Consider the following 24,428-nt stretch of genomic DNA (forward strand, 5'->3'; position numbering starts at 1 on the left):
TCCAAATATTTTCCAACATCTGCCATCAAGGTAGACTAAGGACCGAGCTACATCATTACATCCGATCATTTTACTGTGTTCCCCAGTATAGGACGTAAACGAGTCCAAGCAATGGCTGCCGGCAAGTTACAAGGTTTTACTGAAGAAAAAATAAAAATACTAAAAATAGATTTGTATAAGCCACAATAATGACTTCGGATCTTCTACAGATATCGATCATTTCTCAGCAACTTCCTGCGATGCCTCAATAGCATAAGAGCAGGATGTTCAGGGAACAGTCATGAGCGCTGCGGACAATCGTTTCCCCTTGGAACAAGATAAACTTCAGAGGAGTCATTACTGATATATACGAGATCTGTTAAACATTATGGACACTCCTGGCTCCATCTCCAATGTGTGTGGTGTATGGAGTCACCATAGATTGTCTGCACCCAGTAATTCAGTGACAATTGAAGATGAGATCCTTCTCCCTTATGTCTATAGAACAGGCTTAGAATAAGCAGCAGTAGGATGGATGATATTATATTACAGTCATGAACCAAGTAAGGTTCAAATGTGGTACTGAGGTAGATATAACCACCTCTAAGTTTGTCTCCCTCTGCAGCTCTCCGTTTCTTCCCCTGCCCTCTCCATAGACTTCTATGGGTAGCTGTAGCCTGATCCCTCTTGAGATATTTTTATAGAAAGTGTCGAAAATGATAAGTGAAGAAAGAAGCACCTTTCCCTGATAAGATATATTACAAAGCAGGGATTAAATTTGTTATGGATCTAGGAGCCAGCAAAAACAAGTTCCGAACCAGGATGCTCCACATCACGCAACATTTTCCCATTCACATGATCAGTCATTAGTATCCCCTTATTTCGTCCCTGTGTCACAGTCATTAGTGTCCCCTTATCTCTCCATGTCTCAGTCATAACCGCCCCGTCACATTCGTTACAGTCCTCTCATCTCTCCAGTGTGTCACAGTCATTAGTGTCCCCCTCATGTCTCCTTTCTCCGTCATTAGTATCCCCCTCACCTGACCGTGTCTCAGGCATCGTATCCCCTCATCTACACCTTGTGTCACAGTCATTAGTGTCCCCTTACCTCTCCCAGTGTCACGGTAATTAGCGACCCTTTGGTGTTAAGCAGCAGATGTCACAAAATGACTGCAGTCAATCAGCAGTCACCTGACGTCAGCTGCTCAGGTAACACTGGAGCCAAAACGGGTGATCAGAGCGTGCACATAGGTTAGTTAAAAAAATTTAAATAAGAGTGTTTTTTTTTATTTTTTTTTAAATAAATAGATTTAAAAAAAAGAGGCAACCCATATTGAAAATAGCCGACAAAAACCTAGATGCCAAAATGAAATTCTCAATAGCCATGCTGACCTGGCCACCGGGATTTGTCTAGCCTTGTTACAAAGATCCTAATATTCACTCGTACTATTTTTTTCTCTGTACAGGAAGCACTTTGCTATAAGAAAAACTCCCTCTGGCCCCTTTTTGCCAATACTTACCCCAGTGTTTCCCCAAACAAGTCGCCACGAGCTATTGCGAAACTACATCTCTTAGCATGCCCGGACAGCCTGAGAGATAAGGATCAGTAAAACAAGGTTCGACCAATGAGACCCCCCCCCCCCCCCCCCCCCCCCCCCAATGTCAGACACGCACGCCACCACCGCTCCATTAATTCTCTATGGCAGTGTTTCCCAACCAGGGTGCCTCCAGCTGTTGCAAAACTACAACTACCTGGACATCGGTTGGTTGCCAAAACTACAACTCACAGCATGCCCAGAGCGCGGCCGGTTGGTTGCAAAACTACAGCTCACAGCATGCCCAGACAGCCTTTGACTGTCAAATCATGCTGGGGGTTGTAGTTATGCAACAGCTGGAGGCACCCTGGATGGGAAACACTGCAGTAGAGAATGAAAGGGAACTGCCAAAAGGTAAATGAGTGTTGTACTCCAACTTTCTTTTGCAGCTTCATAGACCAGTGTTTCTAAACCAGAGTGCCTCCAGTTGTTTCAAAACTACAACTCCCAACATGCCCGGACAGCCGAAGGCTGTCCGGGCATGCTGGGAGTTGTAGTTTTGCAGCAGCTGGAGGCAACCTGGTTGAAAAACAAAGCTGTACCCCATGAGCCGAATATAAAGGGGAACACGAAACGATTCACATAGATAAATAATTGTAAAAGCCGTATAGATTGGCGCGCAGGGAGCAACGGGCAGACTCCGGAACGCCTCGGAGCCATTAGCAGATTTATTTCTCTCCGTAATGGATGTCAGTGGGAAATAATTAAAATGCCCAGAACAAGCAGAACGCGGCGGCGTCCCGGACTTTACTCCGCATCATTTTCCTTGCAGGTTAAATAGTCGCCTAAATAAAACATCGCTTTGTGTAAACTCTGAAGCCTGCAGACTAAATACTGGAACGGTGAATTATTCAGAAGGAGAAAAACACAAATAAAATCATAGAAAAACCGCGCCGATAATTATTCCCCTGGAGAAGCGAGCGGGAAGATTTACACGAGCGCAACGAGAGGCACTCAAACTGCACCACGGCAGCGGAGGCCTCCCAGTTCTCTGTGCTCCCCAAACCTGTGGCTATATAGCCAATGCAGAACTACAACTCCCAATAGTTCAACCTGCAGCTCCCTACTGGCTGCCAAAAACTACAACTCCCAGCATACCCCGATAGCTAGATGTGTATGTGGCTCTGCAGCTGTTGCAGAACTACAACAAACCTGTGTTTTTCTGTTGCTGCAAAAAACTACAACTCCCATCATGCCTTCGCAACTTAAAAGGGATAATACAGCCTCTAAAAAAAACTTATACTACTATCTCCTGTGAATTGGGATAAGTGATCATGGGCGTCCAAACTCTGGGATCCCCTCGTATCTCCAGAATGGGGCCCCTACTGGGTTGACACACACTTAAAGCGTACCCGTCAGATCCCAAAAAAAAAACAAAAAAAAAAAAACATTTTAACCCCTTAACGACGAGCGCCGGAAATGTACGTCCTGGTGAGATGGTACTTAACGCACCAGGACGTACATTTACGTCCTAAGCATAACCGTGGGCATCGGAGCGATGCCCGGATCATGCGCGGCAGGTCCCGGCTGCTGATCGCAGCCAGGGAGCTGCCCGTAATCCCGCAGATGTCCGCCATTAACCCCTCAGATGCCGTGATCAATACAGGTGAAGCACTCAGACGGATCCCTCCAAAGAACAGCACAGGATAAAAGCGGTGCACAAGACTTCAAAGGTAAAGCGGTTTATTTACCCGGCATGCAACACGTTTCGCTGGACAACCAGCTTCATCAGGCAAGCTCAATACAGCTCACGGCATCTGCAGCATCGCGGTCACTAAAATGGATGATCGGATCGCCCGCAGCGATTCGATCATACAGCACGGCAGACGGAGGTCCCCTCACCTGGCTCCGCTACCTTCCCGGCATCTTCTGCTCTGATCTGCCTTCCCGCAGACCAGAGCAGAAGATGACCGATAACCCTGATCAGTGCTATGTCCTATACATAGCACTCAACAGTATTAGCAATCGAGTGATTGCTATAAATAGTCCCCTATGGGGACTATTAAAGGAGTTCTCTAAGCTAAAACTTTTAACCCCCGCTGTGCCCGGGCTGTAAAACTGTACATAATAAACTTTCACTTACCTGCCTATGATCCCCTGTTGTTCCGATATCGCTGTCCCGTTCTCCGGTCCCCGTCTCTTCAACTTCCTGCGGGTCGGTGACTTCACTCTGCGCTCAGCCTATCAGCGGCCGCAGCAATGTCCCGTCGCGGCCAATGATAGGCTGAGCGCAGAGTGACGTCGCTGACCCGCAGGAAGAGGAAGCCGAAAGGGACCAGAGCACGGGCGGCGTTAACAACGGGGGATCGTAGGCAGGTAAGTGAAAATTTATTATGTATAGTTTTACAGCCCGGGCACAGCGGGGGATAAAAGATTTCAGTTGGAGAACTCCTTTAAAGTGTAAAAAAAAAAGTTTTAAAAAAAATGTGAAAAACACCCTCCCCCAATAAAAACGTAAATTGTCCCATTTTCCCTATTTCACCCCCAAAAAGTGTTAAAATATTTTACACATATTTGGTATCGCCGCGTGTGTAAATATCTGAACTATTAAAATAAAATGTTAATGATACCGTACGGTGAACGGCATGAACGTAAAAATAAAAAAAAAAGTCCAAAATAGATGCTTTTTTAATAACATTTTATTACCAACATTATTTTTTTATATAAAAAATGGATTAAAATTTCTATATAAGCAAATATGGTATCAATAAAAAGTACAGATCACGGCGCAAAAAAATGAGCTCCCATACTGCCGCTTATACGGAAAAATGAAAACGTTATAGGTCTTCAAAATAGGGGGATTTTAAAACGTACTAATTTGGTTAAAAAGTTTGTGATTTTTTTTTTTTTTTTTAAGCGCAACAGTAATAGAAAAGTGTATTATTATGGGTATCATTTTAATCGTATTGACCCAAAGAATAAAGAACACACGTCATTTTTACCATAAATTGTACGGTGTGAAAACAAAACCTTCCAAAATTAGCAAAATTGCGGTTTACTTTTTAATTTCCCCACACAGTATTTTTTTTGGTTGCGCCATACATTTTATGATATAATGAGTGATGTCATTACAACGGACAACTGGTCACGCAAACAACAAGCCCTCATACTAGTCTGTGGATGAAAATATAAAAGTTATGATTTTTTGAAGGAGAGGAGGAAAACAACGAAAACGTAAAAATAAAATTGTCTGCGTCCTTAAGGGTTTTATTTATTACTCAGTCCCTAATCCTGATCATGTAATTTTTATGTGTCTAGCAGCTTTATTTTTTTTTTTATTACACTTTAAATTTAGCTCATTAGTCTGAATTCCTCTCAAAGGGAGGGGGCGTGGCCTCACTGTGCAGGTCTCCGCCCCCTCCCTCAGTATGCTGTCTGCTCACATCTCCCCTAGCATTAGCAAAACTACAACTCCCAGCATACCCTGAAAGCAGTCTGTGGTTCCCTGAACCTGTGCTTCTACAGCTGCTGTAAAACTACAACTCCCAGCATACTCTGACAGCTCGATCTGTAGTTCTCCCAACTACAATAACTACAACTCCCATCATGTCTTGACAGCTTAAAGTGGTATTCCAGGGGGAAAAAAACATTTTTTTAATAAACCAAATTACTTCTATTAAAAAATCTTAATCCTTCCAATAATTATCAGCTGCTGAAGTGGAGTTGTTCTTTTCTGTCTGGCAACAGTGTTCTCTGCTGACATCTCTGTCTTGGGAACTGCACAGAGTAGAAGAGGTTTTCTATGGGGATTTGCTTCTACTCTGGACATTTCCTGAGACAGGTGTCATCAGAGAGCACTTAGACAGAAAAGAACAACTCAACTTCAGCAGCTCATAAGTACTGAAAGGATTTAGATTTTTTAATAGAAGTAATTTGCAAATCTGTTTAACTTTCTGGAGCCAGTTGATACTAAAAAAAATAAATAAAAAAAAAATAAAAGGTTCTTCCTAGATAACCCCTTTAACCTATGGCTGTCAAGCGGGGTCAAAACTACAACCTCATTTTCTGACCGCAAAAACCTGGGGTTCACAAGAGGTTGCAAAACTACAACTCCCAGCATTCCATGAAATCCTTTAGCATATATATCTGTTCCGTACAGATTTCTCTTTAAAAATAAAAAATCAACTGGTGCTAGAAAGTAAAACAGATTTGTAAATTACTTCTCTATAAAAAATCTTAATCCTTCCAGTACTTAGCTGCTGTATACTACAGAGGAAGTTGAGTAATTCCTTTCTATCTGACCACAGTGCTCTCTGCTGACACCTCTGTCCATATCAGGAACTGTCCAGAGCAGGAGAGATTTGCTATAGGGATTTGTTCCTGCTCTGGACAGTTCCTGATATGGGCAGCGGTGTCAGCAGAGAGCACTGTGGTCAGACTGGAAAGAACTACACAACTTCCTGTGGAGCATACAGCAGCTGATAAGTACTGGAAGGATTAAGATTTTTTTTATATAGAAGCAATTTGTAAATCTGTTCTACTTTCTGACACCAGTTGATTTGAGGAGAGAAAAAAAAAAGAAAAAAAAAAAGAAAAAAACACAACAAACATTCTCCTGGAGTACCCCTTTAAAGAATAAATAGGAACAGATCTCGGCCAAGCTGGAACACTAAATCTGGTAATTGCCGGATAACCGGCGGCCAATCCAATTACTACCGCTCACTTATTACACTGACATCCTGCTCTGCTAAACCTACCTGCTATCTCAATGGACGGAGGGATAAGGAGCTGCCAGACACCTGTGCTGCACCCAGGTGGGGTTATTCCATTACTCATTTCAATACAAAAAGTCAAAAAATTCAGCTGTCAAAGTAATTTGTAGCATAAAGAGGTGTTCAGAGCTGAAATGGCTTATTCACTTGTACACAGCATAGGAGATAAGGATCAACCAGGGTGCCTCCAGCTGTTGCAAAACTACAACTACCCAGACAGTGATTGGTTGCCAAAACTAAAACTCTCAGCATGCCCAGAGAGCGGCTGGTTACAAAAAACTACAACTCCCAGAAAGCCCAGACAACCATTGGTTGCAAAATTACAACTCCCAGCAAACCCAGAAAGCCGATGACTGTCCGGGCATGCTGGAGGGTTGTAGTTATGCAACAGCTGGAGACCCAATGGTTGGGAAACCCTTCCATAGACAATGCCCCATCCTAGATATTGCAGAGATCCAAAACTCTGAATCTGCCTTTAAAGGGGTACTCCCGTGGAAAAAAAAAAAAATTCTTTTCAATCAACTGGTGCCAGAAAGTTAAACAGATTTGTAAATTACTTCTATTAAAAAATCTTAATCCTTCCAGTACTTTTTAGGGGCTGTATACTACAGAGGAAATGCTTTACTTTTTAGATGTCTCTGATGTCACGAGCACAGTGCTCTCTGCTGACCTCTCTGTCGATTTTAAGAACTGTCCAGAGTAGAAGAAAATCCCCCATAGCAAACATATGCTGCTCTGGACAGTTCCTAAAATGGACAGATGTCAGCAGAGAGCACTGTGCTCGTGACATTAGAGAAATCCAAAAAGAAAATAATTTCCTCTGTAGTATACAGCCCCTAAAAAATACTGGAAGGATTAAGATTTTTTTTATAGAAGTGATTTACAAATCTGTTTAACTTTCTGGCACCAGTTAAGTTTTCCACAGGAGTACCCCTTTAATTCTACATGTGCTGCAGAAAATCCCCCATTTGCAGGAGCCGGCCCCGATCTAGCCTCGGCCTGACCCGTATTAGTCACAGCAGCGTGGAGGTTTTTAGAAAGCGTGATCATTTTAAGCGCTTAACAATTATATTTCACCTCTGCGGTGGCCGGCTGCCAGCTCCCTCCTGACTGCATGGCAGCGCCGCCGCCAAGTCCTTCTGAGTAAACTATCACAAACTGGACCATTTAGATTTGCCTGGTGAGGTATAAAAAAAAAAAACCAACAAACACACGATAAAAATAGAAAAACTAATATGGCTCCTGTATCTCCTATTCAACCGGTCGGCTGCCTTCGTGGATTTGCATTGGGGACCGACTGCACTCCCCGGGGTCTCCCCCTCTCTACACGAGATTGGTGCACGCGCCGCAGACACGACCATCGACACAATCATTTTCACTGCAATTTTTTGCCTTCCAGTTTCTCCCTATAAAGGGCTTCAGTCGTGAAAGCCTCGGCCTGGAAAAGGTCAGCGTCACCACAAGACCGGACAGACCCCGCGAGACGCCTGGTAACAACGTCATCTGTCCGGAGAACAAAACTCGGCGGCTCCTCGAAAACTAATTAAGAATTTAGTCAATAAAATACAAGAGGGGAAACTTGGTCTCTATTAGTTTTGTCTACCTGAGCGACACAACGTCGAGGACGAGAGATTGAGGATACGATGCAGAAAAGGGTTAAAGGGGTATTACAGGCAAAAACTTTATATGTATCAACTGGCTCCAGAAAGTTAAACAGATTTGTAAATTACTTCTAAAAAAAATATTAATCCTTTTAGTACTTATGAGCTTCTGAAGTTAAGGTTGTTCTTTTCTGTCTAAGTGCTCTCTGATGACACCTGTCTCGGGAAACCCCAGATTAGAAGAGGTTTGCTATGGGGATTTGCTTCTAAACTGAGCGTTTCCCGAGACAGGTGTCAGCAGAGAGCACTTAGACAGAAAAGAACAACCTTAACTTCCGAAGCTCATAAGTACTGAAAGGATTAAGATTTTTTAATAGAAGTAATTTACAAATCTGTTGAACTTTCTGGAGCCAGTTGATATATTAAAAAAAAGTTTTTCCCTGGATAACCCCTTTAAGGTTTCTTTAAAAGGACCCCTCACACAATCCATATAAAACAAATGAGAGAAAATTGTATTAAAAAAAAAAAAAAAAAAATTATATATATATTTTATTATAATAAACACAACCACAACCCTGGCGTCCGCCCTCTACTACAGACATTTTTTTTTATTCTGAATAAAAAAGGTTATACCCTCTCTGCCTCAAGCAAGGCAACACTAAAATCTATTCAAAACAAATAAAATATATATAAAAATAAAAAAATATATAAAAAAAAAATAAATACAAGCACAAGCCTGGCATCCGTCCTCTACTACAGGTTTGTCTTATACCGTATAAAAGGTTAAACGAACACTCACCAGCCTATACATCTGCCTCCAGCAACACATCACTTAAACAACTCTTCAAGACAAGCAAATAGATTTATTAAAAAAAAACTATAAAATTACAAAAAAACAAAACAAAAAACAAGCACAAACCTGTTGTTCGCCCTCTACTACAGGTACCGTATACTGTATAAAAAGGTTAAAAGAACAGTCACCTGCTTATACCCTCTGCCTCCAGCAAGGCCGCACTAAAACAACTCTTTAACAAATAAAAATAAAACTATTAAATACAAATATAAAAACCCAAGCACAATCCTGGAGTTCGCCCACTACCACAGATTTGTCTTATGTTACAGTATAAAAGGTTAAAAGAACACTCACCTAAACCCTCCACCTCCAGCAACACATCCCTAAAGACAACTCTTCAAAGCAAAAACAAAACTATAAATAAAATAAATAAAAAGCTATAAGTAAAAGTATTACAAAATAAAAGCCAAAACTTTAAAACAAACCCAAAAAGTGATGTTGGTTTGGCACACAAGGCGGGTAGCCAAGGAGACGGGCCTGTACCACCCATTTCCCCCTGGGCCGCCCCCACATTCCAGGCCTGAGATATCCCAGCGCCTCTTATCTCTGCCCCCTCCATGGCACAGACCTGCTCAGCAACAAGGAACACAAATACTGTAACACCTTGTATTCAACTCACAGGAGGACTCAAAGTTGCGAGTTCCCGATCTCAGTCGTACTGGACACTTTTCTTCCCCTCTTTCCAGGACTGTGCGTTCCAGGTTGTTTGATACAGTAAAGAATGTAACCGGGACAGAACTTATTTTAGGCTTTATTATATTAACCAACATCCTTATAAAACGCTAAAGCTGCACAAGGAGACGACCTAAGTGCGCCAAATACAGAGACATGGAACGGAGGGGTAGGTTACCATAACTACAACTCCCATCATGACCTGATTAGCCTGTGGCTCTCTGTTTCCCAACCATTGTGCTTCCAGCTGTTGCAAAACTACAACTCCCAGCATGCCCGGACAGCAGTTGACATGGTCTAATGCAGCGTTTGCCACCCAGGGCACCTCCAGCTGTTGCAAAACTACAACTCCCAGCATGGCCGCACAGCTGTTGACATGGTATAATGCAGCGTTTCCCAACCATTGTGCCTCCAGCTGTTGCAGAACTACAACTCCCAGCAAGCCCAGAAAGCAGTTGACATGGTCTAATGCAGAGTTTGCCAACCAGGGCACCTCCAGCTGTTGCAAAACTACCACTCCCAGCATTGCCGCACAGCTGTTGACATGGTATAATGCAGCGTTTCCCAACCATTGTGCCTCCAGCTGTTGCAGAACTACAACTCCCAGCATGCCCAGAAAGCAGTTGATATGGTCTAATGCAGATGCAGTGTTTGCCAAACAGGTGTCCTCCAGCTGTTGCAAAACTACAACTCCCAAAATGCCCAGACAGCAGTTGGCATGGTCTAATGCAGCGTTTGCCGACCAGGGCACCTCCAGCTGTTGCAAAACTACAACTCCCAGCATGCCAGGACAGCCTTCGGCTGTCCGGGCATGCTAGGAGTTGTAGTTTTGCAACAGCTGGAGGGGTCCTAGTTGGGATCCACTGGAATAAACATGGATTTACAAAACAGCAGTTACTTATAGGAAGCCCCCATTAACATTGGAGCAGGGCAACCAGGATTGTTGCACAACTACAACTCTCAGCATAACCTGACAAGTCTAATGCAGTGTTTCCCAACCATGGTGCCACCAGTTTTTGCTGGGGGGGGGGGGGGGGCAAGCAGCAGCTCTCCATCTACAGCAAAACTACAATGTGACTTCGTATCATGCCCCAATGTCAAGGCTGTCTGCAGAGCCACAGGTTGAGAAACACTGGAATAAACCATGTCAACAACTGTCCGGGCATGCTGGGAGTTGTAGTTTTGCAACAGCTGGAGGCACACTGGTTGGGAAGCTCTGTCCCCAATGTGTGGCTTCCCCAGCTGTTACAAAACTACAACTCTCAGCATGCCATGGCTTCCTTTGGATGTGAGGGCATGTTGGGAGTTGTAGTTTTGCTACATCTAGAAAGCCACAGGATGCAAAACATTTTTTCTTTTTTTTTAAATCAACTGGTGCCAGAAAGTTAAACAGATTTGTAAATTACTTCTATTAAAAAAATCTTAATCCTTCCAGTACTTATTAGCTGCTGTAAACTACAGAGGAAATGTTTTTCTTTTTGGGACAGAGCTCTCTGCTGACATCTCTGTCCATTTTAGTAACTGACCAGAGCAGCATATGTTTGCTATGGGGATTTTCTCTTAAATGTACAGAGATGTCAGCAGAGAGCACTGTGCTCATGATGTCAGCAGAGAGCTCTGTGTCCCAAAGAAGAAAATAATTTCCTCTGTAGTATTCAGCAGCTAATAAGTACTGGAAGGATTAATATTTTTTAATAGAATTAATTTACAAATCTGTTTAACTTTCTGGCACCAGTTGATTTGAAAAAAAATCAAATAAAAAAAAATTACGTTTCCACGGGAGTACCTGTCAGGCCCAAGGCCTGATTATTAAAATCCTATATGTGTATTATTAAATTATATCTGTGTATAATCTAAGACCTGGGGGTGAGAGGTCATTCAGACTGTGGGTTTGTGCATTGCATTTTATTGGGGGTCTGGCTGTTTGGTTTCTCCTTTGAAGTCATGCACTCTGGTCCCATCATATAATCAAACAGATAAGGGGTCAGGAAGAGAGAAGACCCCCTGGTGGGATCAGAGGGGAGGGGGGGGGGGGGGGAATGGAGTCTCCCTCCCAAGAAAGCAGATATAATATTTAAACAATGCTAAGACTCAGGTTGTTGAAGGCTGTGCCACAAGCTGACAAGACCATCCTAAGAACAGCTGGAACTCACTCTCATGGACTGCTATATCATCATGCTGTAAGAACTTCATTTTTGCTTTCTGAACTTGCCTTGCAAAACTTATATATTGTTATACCTGTATGTCATTTGTTGCTGTATTTTTATATATTGTTATACCTGTATGTCATTTGTTCCTGTATTTTTATATATTGTTATACCTGTATGTCATTTGTTTCTGTATTTTTATATATTGTTATACCTGTATGTCATTTGTTCCTGTATTTTTATATATTGTTATACCTGTATGTCATTTATTCCTGTATTTTTTATATATTGTTATACCTGTATGTCATTTGTTTCTGTATTTTTATATATTGTTATACCTGTATGTCATTTGTTCCTGTATTTTTATATATTGTTATACCTGTATGTCATTTATTCCTGTATTTTTATATATTGTTATACCTGTATGTCATTTGTTGTTGTATTTTTATATATTGTTATACCTGTATGTCATTTGTTCCTGTATTTTTATATATTGTTATACCTGTATGTCATTTATTCCTGTATTTTTATATATTGTTATACCTGTATGTCATTTATTCCTGTATTTTTATATATTGTTATACCTGTATGTCATTTATTCCTGTATTTTTATATATTGTTATACCTGTATGTCATTTGTTTCTGTATTTTTGTACCTGTATGTCATTTATTCCTGTATTTTTATATATTGTTATACCTGTATGTCATTTATTCCTGTATTTTTATATATTGTTATACCTGTATGTCATTTGTTGTTGTATTTTTATATATTGATATACCTGTATGTCATTTGTTTCTGTATTTTTGATATATTTTTGTACCTGTATGTCATTTGTTTCTGTATTTTTATATAGTCAGCACTGTGATACCTTTTATCAGATTAAATGTTTAATTAATCAGTTCTGGTCTTTGATCTCTAAATATATGAGCTCACCTTTCTGAAGGCAGCTCTGGTGGAAACACGTTTATCTAAGGGTTAATTTGGTGACCTGCTGGGACTAGTAGTGGATACCCAGAGGTCTGGTGGCCTTAACCCTTGCACCATCACACTCTCTCTAGCGTCTTAGCTGGACCGATCGGGTGTGATCATGACAGTACCCCTTAAAATCATGTCAACAACTGACCAGGCATGCTGGGAGTTGTAGTGTTGGAACATTTGCAAAGCCTCATGTTAGGAAACCCTGCATTACATCATGCCAAATGCCGTCAGGGCATGCTGGGAGTTGTAGTTTTGCACCAGCTAGAGAGCCACAGGCTGGAGAACACTGCATTAGATCATGCTAAAAATGCTGTCAGGGCATGCTGGGAGTTGTAGTACTGACGTTTGGAAAACCTCAGATTGGAAAATGCCGTATTACAACATGCAAAAGGCTGTCAGGGCATGCTGGGAGTTGTAGTTTTGCAGTGGTTGGAGAAGCAGAGGTTGAGAAACACTGCAATAAACCATGTCAACAACTATCAGGGCATGCTGGGAGTTGCAGTATCGCAACATTTGGAAAGCCTTAGGTTGGGAAACGATGCATTAAATCATGCCAAGGAGCTGTCTGGGCATGCTGGGAGTAGTAGTTTTGCAACGGCTGTAAGCACCCTAGGTGGGAAACCCTGTATTAGACCATGGCAAAGGCTGCCTGGGCATGCTGGGAGTTGTAGTTTTGCAACAGCTGTAGGCACCCTGGGTGGGAAACCGTGTATTTGACTGTCAAAGGCTGCCTGGGCATGCTGGGAGTTGTAGTTTTGCAGTGGTTGGAGAAGCAGAGGTTGAGAAACACTGCAATAAACCATGTCAACAACTATCAGGGCATGCTGGGAGTAGCAGTATCGCAACATCTGGAAAGCCTTAGGTTGGGAAACGATGCATTAAATCATGCCAAGGAGCTGTCTGGGCATGCTGGGAGTTGTAGTTTTGCACCAGCTGGAGGGCCACAAGTTGGGCACCCTAACCTCTCACCGCGGAGCAGTAGGTGCACGTCTCTCAGGCCCACCTCGGCAGACACAAACAAGCTTACAGACTAATCTGCGGTAATGGGATGCCGTCGGATGTTGCAGCTTTGGTTTTGAATCCAGGCCATGTAAATGCCAAGGAGAAGGATGGGTATGTAAGTGGCAGGCACTCGGCGGCAGGTGCACGCACATCAGACACTGGTCGACTTGTTTGTAGTAATGTCAACACGAAGAAGGATTCGCGGGGAAACTGCGTCCTATCAAAGTGACATGCCGCTCCAGAATCCATGCGTGCTCTAGTGCTCGTAAAATCGACAGCGCACATCGCTGCGCACACTTTCCTACATTCATTCAGGTGCAGACGCTGCGCTTATAGGATCACCTGCTGGGGGGGCGCTGTGACTGACCCTCCAGCACCAATGGCAGAGACTGGAGAAAACTCAGATCCCGACCGTACAACCACTCCGACACCTTGATCCATTATTTCCCAACCAGTGTGCCTCCAGCTGTTGCAAAACTACAACTCCCAGCATGCCCGGACAGCCAACGGTCACTGAATTTGTATGGAATCGAACTCAAAAGTACCTTAGAGCAGTGTTTCTCAACCAGGATGCCTCACGCTTATGCAAAACTACAACTCCCAGCATGCCCGGACAGCCTTTGGCTGTCCGGGCATGCTGGGAGTTGTAGTTTTGCAACAGCTGGGGGCACCCTGGTTGGGAAACCCTGTCCTACAGGGAGTTGTAGTTTTGCAACAGCTTAAGGCACCCTGGGTGGGAAACCCTGCATTAGACCATGTCAAAGGAGTCTGTGCATGATGGGAATTGTAGCTTTGCAACAGCTGGAGGCACCCTGGTTGGGAAACCCTGCATTTGACCATGTCTAAGGAGTCTGTGCATGATGGGAATTGTAGTTTTGCAACAGCTGGAGGCTCCCTGGTTGGGAAACACTGTCCTACAGGGAGTTGTAGTTTTGCAACAGCTTAAGGCACCCTGGGTGGGAAACCCTGCATTAGACCATGTCAAAGGAGTCTGTGCATGATGGGAATTGTAGCTTTGCAACAGCTGGAGGCACCCTGGGTGGGAAACCCTGCATTTGACCATGTCTAAGGAGTCTGTGCATGATGGGAATTGTAGTTTTGCAACAGCTGGAGGCTCCCTGGTTGGGAAACACTGTCCTACAGGGAGTTGTAGTTTTGCAACAGCTTAAGGCACCCTGGGTGGGAAACCCTGCATTAGACCATGTCAAAGGAGTCTGTGCATGATGGGAATTGTAGCTTTGCAACAGCTGGAGGCACCCTGGTTGGGAAACCCTGCATTTGACCATGTCTAAGGAGTCTGTGCATGATGGGAATTGTAGTTTTGCAACAGCTGGAGGCTCCCTGGTTGGGAAACACTGTCCTACAGGGAGTTGTAGTTTTGCAACAGCTTAAGGCACCCTGGGTGGGAAACCCTGCATTAGACCATGTCAAAGGAGTCTGTGCATGATGGGAATTGTAGCTTTGCAACAGCTGGAGGCACCCTGGGTGGGAAACCCTGCATTTGACCATGTCAAAGGAGTCTGTGCATGATGGGAATTGTAGTTTTGCAACAGCTGGAGGCTCCCTGGTTGGGAAACCCTGCATTAGACCATGTCAAAGGCTGTCTGGGCATGCTGGGAATTGTAGTTTTGCAACAGCTCGAGGCTCCATTGGAGGGAAACCCTGCATTGATCAATGCAAACCCCAGAAATGGAAAGGGCGATTATGGTCTCCATCCTGTCCTTCGCAACTCTAAGGGGTTAATTTCTGCTGCATGTGAATGGGGTATAATCTAAAACATTTGCATTAGCTGCAGAACATTATGTCAGGAGTTTAATTTGGAATCAGCACCTAAATCCTTGACAGAACCTTGAAGGTGCGAACAGGGTCCTAAAAGGGAACGAGAGACGTTTGTAAACTGTAGACCTCCAGCTGTTGCAAAACTACATGCTGGGAGTTTTAGTTTTGAAACAGCAGGAGATGCACAGTCTGGAGACCACTGATCTATAGTAATTATCACCAACCTACTCCTAAATAAGGACATTACAGGAATTGTAGTTTTACAACAGCTGGAAAGCCACAGATTGGGAAACACTGATCTACAGGACTAGATAAGTGTTTACCAGATTGTGAGTCTTCAGCTGTTGCAAAACTACAACTCCCAGGATGACCAGACAGCCTTTAGCATGGTCTAATGCAGGGATTCCCAAACCAGAGTGCCTCCAGCTGTTGCAAAACTACAGCTCTTGGCATGCCCAGGGAGCCTTTGGCTGTCCGTGCATTCTGGGATACGTAGATTTGCAACAGCTGTAAGTCCAAAGTTTGCAGACCACTGGTCTATTGAATGTATTTTCTCTTGCTGCTGCAAAACTACAACTCCCAGCACGACCTGACAGCCAGTAGCATAGTTTAATGCAGTGCTTCCCAACCAGGGTGTCTCCAACTATTGCAAAACTACAACTCCCAGCATGCACGGGCATACCGGGATTTGTAGTTTTGCAACAGCTGGAGGCACCCTGGTTGGGAAACATTGAATTAACTTGAAAGAAGAGATCGCAGACGGCACTCACGGAAACAGCAAGAAGTTTTATTCGGGATTGCTGGTCCACGCAACAACAACGACAGGTAAGTCGACCGGTTTCGCGCTACACAGAGCGCTTACACGTGACCTCTCAAGGTCACGTGTAAGCGCTCTGTGTAGCGCGAAACCGGTCGACTTACCTGTCGTTGTTGTTGCGTGGACCAGCAATCCCGAATAAAACTTCTTGCTGTTTCCGTGAGTGCCGTCTGCGATCTCTTCTTTCAAGTTCCTTACGCTTATGCTTATGGCGGACTGAGCACCGGATTTGTGGCATCTGGACGTGAAGGTGCAGTGATCCAGTTACTCCGGCAGAATCGTGAGTGCGGCAGTGCCGACTTTCCTTCTTCTCCATGTGTTAAACATTGAATTAAACTGTTTAAACTGTGGACGTCCAGCTGCTGCAGAAAGTTTTGCAACATCTAGAGGTCGACAGTATGGAAACCACTGCATTAGATCAAGCCTAAGGCTGTAAGGACATGCTGGGAGTTGTAGTATTAGAAAAACTAGAGTCCCAGGATAGGGAACACTGCTATAAGCATTCAATATAGCAGTGTCTCCCAACCAGGGTGCCTCCAGCTGTTGCAAAACTACAACTCCCAGCCAAAGGCTGTCAGAGCATGCTAGGAGTTGTAGTTTTGCAACAGCTGGAGGCACCCTGGTTGGGAAACATTGACCTTTTACCCTTATAAATAGAAAGGCAAATATAACATCACCAATGAAAGGGACATGAGCTGCCAAACCAGTGAAGGGCCTAATCCCACACATAACGCCACCTAGCGGTGGCTTCTTCAGGATTGTTTTTGCTGGCATGCTAGGAGTTGTAGTTTTGCAACAGCTGGAGGCACACCGATTGGGAAACACTGCTCTAATGTAATGTTAACCAACTGTTGGCCAAATAAATATTGCAAAACCAACTCCCAGCATGCCCGGACAGCCAAAGGCTGTCAAGGCATGCTGGGAGTTGTAGTTTGGAAACAGCAGGAGGTCCACAAATTGGAGACCACTCATGAGGAATACATTTTTGCTGCAGCACAAAATTTCTGCAACCAATTACCATGTGTGAACAAGACCCTGAGATTAACAAGATCCTCCAGATATTGCAAAACCACAACTCCCAGCATGACCAGACAGCCTTTGGCTGTCCAGGCATGCTGGGAGTTGTAGTTTCGCAACAGCTGGATGCACCCTGGTTGGGGGAACACTGGCTTAGAGAATATTAACCTAGAAAGGCGACCAGCTCTGAGCCAATAGCAGGCATGGCACTTGTCCAAACATCTGGCCAGGCAGTGAGCTGTATACAGCCCCCACACCCCGTTTTGCAACAGCTGGAGGCACACTGATTAGGAGACCCTGCTCTAACATAATGTTACCCAACAGATGTTTCAAAACTACAACTCCCTGCATGGCTTTGGCTGTCCGGGCATGCTGGGCGTTGTAGTTTGGCAACAGCTGGAGGTCCACAATTTGGAGACCACTGATAAAGAATGAATTTCTGCAGCCAATTTGCCATGTGTGAACAAGACCCTCCAGATGTTTCAAAACTACAACTCCCAGCATGCCCGGACAGCCGAAGGCTGTCCGGGCATGCTGGGAGTTGTAGTTTGGCAACAGCTGGAGGTCCACAATTTGGAGACCACTGATAAAGAATGAATTTCTGCAGCCAATTTGCCATGTGTGAACAAGACCCTCCAGATGTTTCAAAACTACAACTCCCAGCATGCCCGGACAGACAAAGGCTGTCCGGGCATGCTGGGAGTTGTAGTTTGGCAACAGCTGGAGGTCCACAATTTGGAGACCACTGATAAAGAATGAATTTTTGCTGTAGCAGAAAATTTCTGCAGCCAATTTGCCATGTGTGAACAAGACCCTCCAGATATTTCAAAACTACAACTCCCAGCATGCCCGGACAGCCGAAGGCTGTCCGGGCATGCTGGGAGTTGTAGTTTGGCAACAGCTGGAGGTCCACAATTTGGAAACCATTGATAAGGAATCACTTTTTTGCTGCTGTAGCACCGTGCACTTTATTTAGACGACCGCACAGTTTGCTTTTCCTTGTAAAACCCGCTGACCTTGTATTACAGAAAACAAGGAGTCAGAAGACACCAGGCACAACATAAGCAGCACCAGCCGGAGACAAAGTGCTCTGCAGTGATGAGCGGAGCCTTCAGCGTTACAGAGGCCGTGTGTCCATTAAAGGGCATGACAAGCTCCAGCACTGGGCAGACGTTCAAGAATGCTATAGCAGGAGCGCAAGACTTATGGGATCCGCAGCAGGACGAGGTGGAAACCCCTTAATCCTATACAGATAATACATAATATAAAAGGAGGAGAAGCGCGCGGCTCGGGCCCGGCAGGAGATCGGCAAAGCTTAACACTTACTAGAGTCTTGGCGGAACCTAGAAAGTTATTAAGGCTGCATTCACATCTCGTTTTTGCAATATGGGTCCGGTATCCCGTTTCTGTACAAAAAAAAAATGATGTCTCCAAACCGGACCGAAACGTATGCAACCGTATATGCCTCTTCACGTTTTTTAAACCGCATACGGTTTAAAAACGGATGTCCATTTGCATACGTTTTAATAGGTTTTCCTTGAAAAAAAAAAAAGGATACGGTTTTATGTTTGTAAACATTTCAAATAAAGTTTTTTTTAATTGAATTTCCCGAAAATAAATAAAAAAAAAAAAAAAAAAAAAAACAGTATTGTGCAAACCGGATGTAACCGTACGCACATACGGTTACCATAGGACTCCATTTTAAAATAACCGTATACAGGTTGGATACGGTTTTTGACCGGGACACAAAACCGTAGTAGACAATGGTTTGGCGTACAGTTAAAAACCCGTATAAGCCCGTAAATTATGCAAAACGTACACAACCTGATGCCACGGTTGGCATACGGTTTACAATGAAAATGTCTATATATACGGTTTGCAATACGGTTCAATACGTTTTTTTTCAACGGAACCGGATACGGCAACCGTATTGCAAAAACGAGATGTGAATGCAGCGTAAAAAAGGATGAGAATCTATTCCGCAGCGATGTACGGGCGATGATGGAAGGGAAAACTGGAATAAAGAAGATGACTGACATGTACAATGGAGAATATCGCTAATAAATAATTCATTATGAATGTTTGTAAAATGCTACTGTAACATGTGAAGTTATAATTTTTGGGGAAGCCCTAGTAAAAACATAACATTTGTTAGGTATGCATTATATGCTCTCTGTCAGATGCAAAAACTTTTTATATGTTCTACATCTTGGCAAAACATTGACCTTTGTAATATAGGTCATAAGAAAATGTTCTCCCTTTTATAGAAATCATGGCATATAATAAAGACCACTAGGGGTCGCCATACCATCCAGAACATAATCCTGTCCAGCTGCAGCATCATCTTTGTCCCAGCTGAAGCACAGGCAGGGAATTAGGGTAGGACTAGTATTCCTCTGTGCTCACTCCTGTCTTAGACTGCAGCATGAAAAGAGAGAGGAGGGGGGGGGGGGGGGGGTTACTGAGCAGCCTGCAGTGATTGGATGAAGAGACACAGCACAGCACACTCAGGGAGGAAGAGGAGTCATGCTGAAGACACGCCCCCTCCAGAGCACAGGATGACAAACCAAATGAGCTACAGATAGAAGGTATTTGTGAGAGATATAGGTGCTAGACACAAAGATTATATGTACATGATCAGGCTTAAAGGGGTACTCAGGTGGAATATTTTTTTTTTTTATTTATTTATTTTTTAACATGAACTGGTGCCAGAAAGTTCAGATTTGTAAGTTACTTCTATTAAACAATCTTTGTATTCCAGTACTTATTAAAGGGGTTCTCCGGTGCTTAAACATCTTATCCCCTATCCAAAGGATAGGAGATAAGATGCTTGATCGCGGGAGTCCCGCCGCTGGGGACCCCCGGGATCATGAACGCGGCACCCAGTTTGTAATCAGTCTCCGGAGCGTGTCCGCTCAGGGACTGATTACAGGCGACTACAGGGCGGGCGACATGTGACGTCACGCTCCGCCCCTCAATGCAAGCCTACGGGAGGCTTCCAAAGGATAGGGGATAAGATGCCTGATCGCAGGGGTCCTGCCGCTGGGGACCCCCATGATCTTTCACGCCGCACCCCGTTAGAATCAGTCCCCGGAGCGTGTTCTGATGACTGCCGATCACGGGATGTAATGTGATGTCACGGCCCCGCCCCCCCCCCCCCCGTGTGACGTCACGCTCTGCCCCCTCAATGCAAGTCTATGGGAGGGGGCGTGACTTGCATTGAGGGGGTGGGGTGTGACAAGAGGGGGGGGGGCTATGACATCACACGCTCCTGCCGCTGGCACCAGAGTTTGGTACAGTTTGTTCCAAACGCTGAGCAGCGGAGTACCCCTTTAAGCGTATGTCGCTAACAAACCGGGATTCGAAACACACACACTTTTTACACCCGCTAGGCTACACTAAATATTTAACCCTTTGTAAACATGACTGTCTTAAAATGATACTCCCGTGAAATTTTTTTTTTAATAAATAAATATAAATCAACTGGTGCCAGAAAGTTAACCAGATTTGTAAATTACTTCTATTTAAAAATCTTAATCCTTCCAGTACTTAGCTGCTGTATGCTCCACAGGAAGTAGTGTAGTTCTTTCCAGTCTGACCACAGTGCTCTCTGCTGACACCTCTGTCCGTGTCAGGAAATGTCCGGAGTAGAAGCAAATCCCCATAGCAAAGCTCTCCTGCTCTGGACAGTTCCTGACATGGACAGAGGTGTCAGCAGAGAGCACTGTGGTCAGACTGGAAAGAACTACACAACTTCCTCTATAGTATACAGCAGCTGATAAGTAATGGAAGGATGAAGATTTTTAAATAGAAGTAATATACAAATCTGGTTAACTTTCTGACACCAGTTCAGTGACCAACAAACTTTTTATTTTTTAAATTGAGTAACTCCCTTTTTTTTTTTTTTTTTTTTTTTTAAAGGAATTCTCTACACTACATTAAAAGCATGTGGGATTCTGCTATTAAAGTAGGAGTTCATGTCACTACTTGGCCTTTCCCAAGTTGCTTGTGTTTGTTCTCTGCAGGGCCGAGCAGAGGGACTGGTTGGGCTGGGTGCAGCCTCTATATTTAGCACAGAGAGCGCTGCCGTCTGCAGAGGGTTCCTATTCATGGGAGTAGGGTCTGCACAGAGGGTCAGCCCGGGGGCTCCGACACTCACAAAAGCAGAGAATTACCGTGACCTGTGTACACTATGAGGAGCTCCTTCCTAAGTCCACGCACAGTCGGCTCTGCGCTACCAGGACGGCCTTACTGTCATTCCATTGAGGTTTCTCCTTGCACGCCTCAGTTAATTATTATCAGGGCAACTGCAAAAGTAAGATCCACACTGACCTAAGGGGGAGGAAAGACACCAAATAGCATGCCAGCTGTTGCAAAACTACAACTTCCAGCATGCCCCGACAGCCTTCGGCTGTCGGGGCATGCTGGGAGTTGTAGTTTTGCAACAGCTGTAGAGACGAAGATTGGGGAACACTGCATAAGACCTTGCAGAAAGATGGCAGGGCATGCTGGGAGTTGTAGTTTTGCAACAGCTGAAGAGACAAAGATTGGGGAACACTGCATAAGACCTTGCAGAGAGATGGCAGGGCATTCTGGGAGTTGTAGTTTTGCAACAGCTGATAAGCGGTAGGTTGAGCAACACTGCATAAGACCTTGCAGAGAGATGGCAGGGCATGCTGGGAGTTGTAGTTTTGCAACAGCTGAAGGGACAGATTGGGAACACTGCATAAGACCTTGCAGAGAGATGGCAGGGCATGCTGGGAGTTGTAGTTTTGCAACAGTTGATAAGTGGTAGGTTGGGGGAACAATGCATTTGACCAAGACAATGGATGGCAAAGCATGCTGGGAGGTGTAGTTTTGCTACTGCAGGAGAGCCACGGGGGGTTGGGGGGACAGGCAATGTCAAAAGCTGTCAGGGCATGCCGAGAGTTGTAGTTTTGCAACAGCTGAAGAGAAAGATTGGGGAACACTGCATAAGATCTTGCAGAGAGATGGCAGGGCATACTGGGAGTTGTAGTTTTGCAACAGCTGAAGAGACAAAGATTGGGGAACACTGCATAAGATCTTGCCGAAGGATGGCAGGGCATGCTGGGAGTTGTAGTTTTGCAACAGCTAGAGAGTAACAGATTGCATGGTTTAATGCATTATTTTCCAATCTGTTACTCTCTAGCTGTTGCAAAACTACACCTCCCAGCATGCCGTGCCATCAGTTTGCATGGTTTAATGCATTATTTTCCAAACTGATGGCACGGCATGCTGGGAGGTGTAGTTCTGCAACAGCTGAAGAGCCACAAATTGGGGAACACTGCATAAGACCATGCCAAAGGCTGTCAGGGCATGCTGGGAGTTGTGGTTTGGCAACAGCTGATAAGCGGTAGGTTGGGGACCAATGCATTAGACCAAGACAACGGATGGAAAGGCATGCTGGGAGGTGTAGTTTTGCTAGAGCAGGAGAGGCAGAGGGGGGAGACGCACACAGTTAGGCCATGTCAAAAGCTGTCAGGGCATGCTGGGAGGTGTAGTTTTGCAACAGCTGGAGATTCCCAGGTTAAAACAACAGCAGAAGAGCCGCCGGTTGGGGGAACACTATTAGGCCATGCCAAAGGGTTGCAAGGCATGCTGGGAGGTGTAGTTTTGCTAAAGGAGGAGAGACGCAGGTTGAAAAACATTGCATTAGTCAGGGCATGCTGAATGTTGTCGCTTTGAAACAGCTGAAAAGCAGCATTAGACCATGCTGAAGGATGGCAAGGAATGCTGGGAGTTGTAGTTATGCAACAGTTGAAGAGCTTCAGGTTGGATACACTGCATCAGACCATGCCAAAGCCTTCAGGACACACTGGGAGTTGTAGTTTTGCATCAGCTGAAGAGCCAAACAGGAGAAAACACTGTTGTAAACCAACCTACTGTCCTGTCTCCATCCAGAGCAAATGATAGGAAGCGGCTTTCACTTCATATGTTAATATAACCTGATTATATAAAAACACACAGTGGTCCCTCAAGTTACAATATTAATCGGTTCCAGGACGACCATTGTATGTTGAAACCATCGTATGTTGAGACCAGGACTCTATGGAAACCTGGTAATTGGTTCTGAAGCCCCAAAATCCAAAAATAGGAAAAAGTGAGGATTAAAGATAAATAAGTAGAAAACTAATACAGATAAAGCAAATCCTTCCATATAAAAGTAATAAAGATCTGCTGGGAGCTGTAATCACTGTCTATTTAAGTGTTTCCCAACCAGGGTGCCTCCAGCTGTTGCAAAACTACAACACCCAGCATGCCCGGACAGCCAAAGGCTGTCCGGGCATGCTGGGAGTTGTAATTTTGCAACAGCTGGAGGCAACCTCTTCGGGAAACACTGGTCTATGTAGAGGACAGAAGCTTCTTCAGGGTCCTGTACAGAACACGTATTGTCCTAAAAAAAGGAAAATGGAGTCACCTTCACCTGGTGTCCAAAGGAGCAGCCAATCCTGGTACAGGTAAAGAGTACAGAACATGTAATACCTCCCTGTACTGTAGGGGGCACTACCAGACACCAGTCAGTGCATACACTTCAGTAATACAGGTTAAGAGTACAGAACATGTAATCCCTCCCTGTACTGTAGGGGGTGCTACCAGACACCAGTCAGTGCATACACTTCAGTAATACAGGTAAAGAGTACAGAACATGTAATCCCTCCCTGTACTGTAGGGGGCGCTACCAGACAGTCAGTGCATGCACTTTAGGGATACAGGGGTTTTACCAGTGAAATATCCATTCTGATTGGTCGGTTCTTCAAGCCATTGACACGTTTCGCAGATTCCAAAGCATTGTATGTTGAGTCTGGTTTCAAGTTACAGTGGTCCAGAAAAGACCATTGTATGTTGAAACTATTGTAAGTTGAGGGATCACTGTATATATTCTGCATCATGTCCATGTATGTTAAGGATATGTGGCAGATTTATTGCAGATTTTTTCCACCTTTGATTTCAATAAGGAAGTCACAATCCTTATCTGCAGCCTGCGAGTTCTCCTACCAGCTGAGGATTTGCTACAATGTAATTTAGACCAAGGAGACGTCTAAGCTTGAAAGCCTGTGTGGTAGATAAACATCCCACCTACAAGGATACAATGTAACAGATTTGTTACCTTCGGGAAATCCACTCCGGTCCCCGCTGCCTTCTTCACTTTGCAGATTTCCAGTTCTATTAACCCGAAGATCTATATTTATTTTTCCGGGGTTTTTTTTAGCGCTTCTTCAAGCTCTTACCGTAAGCCTGGGGTGAAAAGATTTA

General features: G+C 44.3%; 1 protein-coding gene across 2 annotated transcripts in view; it reads right to left on the bottom strand.

The window, feature by feature from the left end:
* The window catches only part of PKN2 (protein kinase N2), a 167,576-nt gene that overhangs the window by 97,974 nt on the left and 45,174 nt on the right, over positions 1 to 24,428 (bottom strand). The window contains exon 1 of one of the 2 annotated variants that reach the window (XM_056523196.1): positions 9,035 to 9,130. The exons of the other annotated variant lie outside the window; for it this stretch is intronic. The gene's annotated coding sequence lies outside the window, so the exon portion shown is untranslated. Of the gene's footprint in view, positions 1 to 9,034; positions 9,131 to 24,428 lie in introns of those variants that run through there. 2 annotated transcript variants of the gene reach the window in all.

Source organism: Hyla sarda, chromosome 6 (assembly GCF_029499605.1).
Source record: "Hyla sarda isolate aHylSar1 chromosome 6, aHylSar1.hap1, whole genome shotgun sequence".
NCBI lineage: Eukaryota > Metazoa > Chordata > Amphibia > Anura > Hylidae > Hyla > Hyla sarda.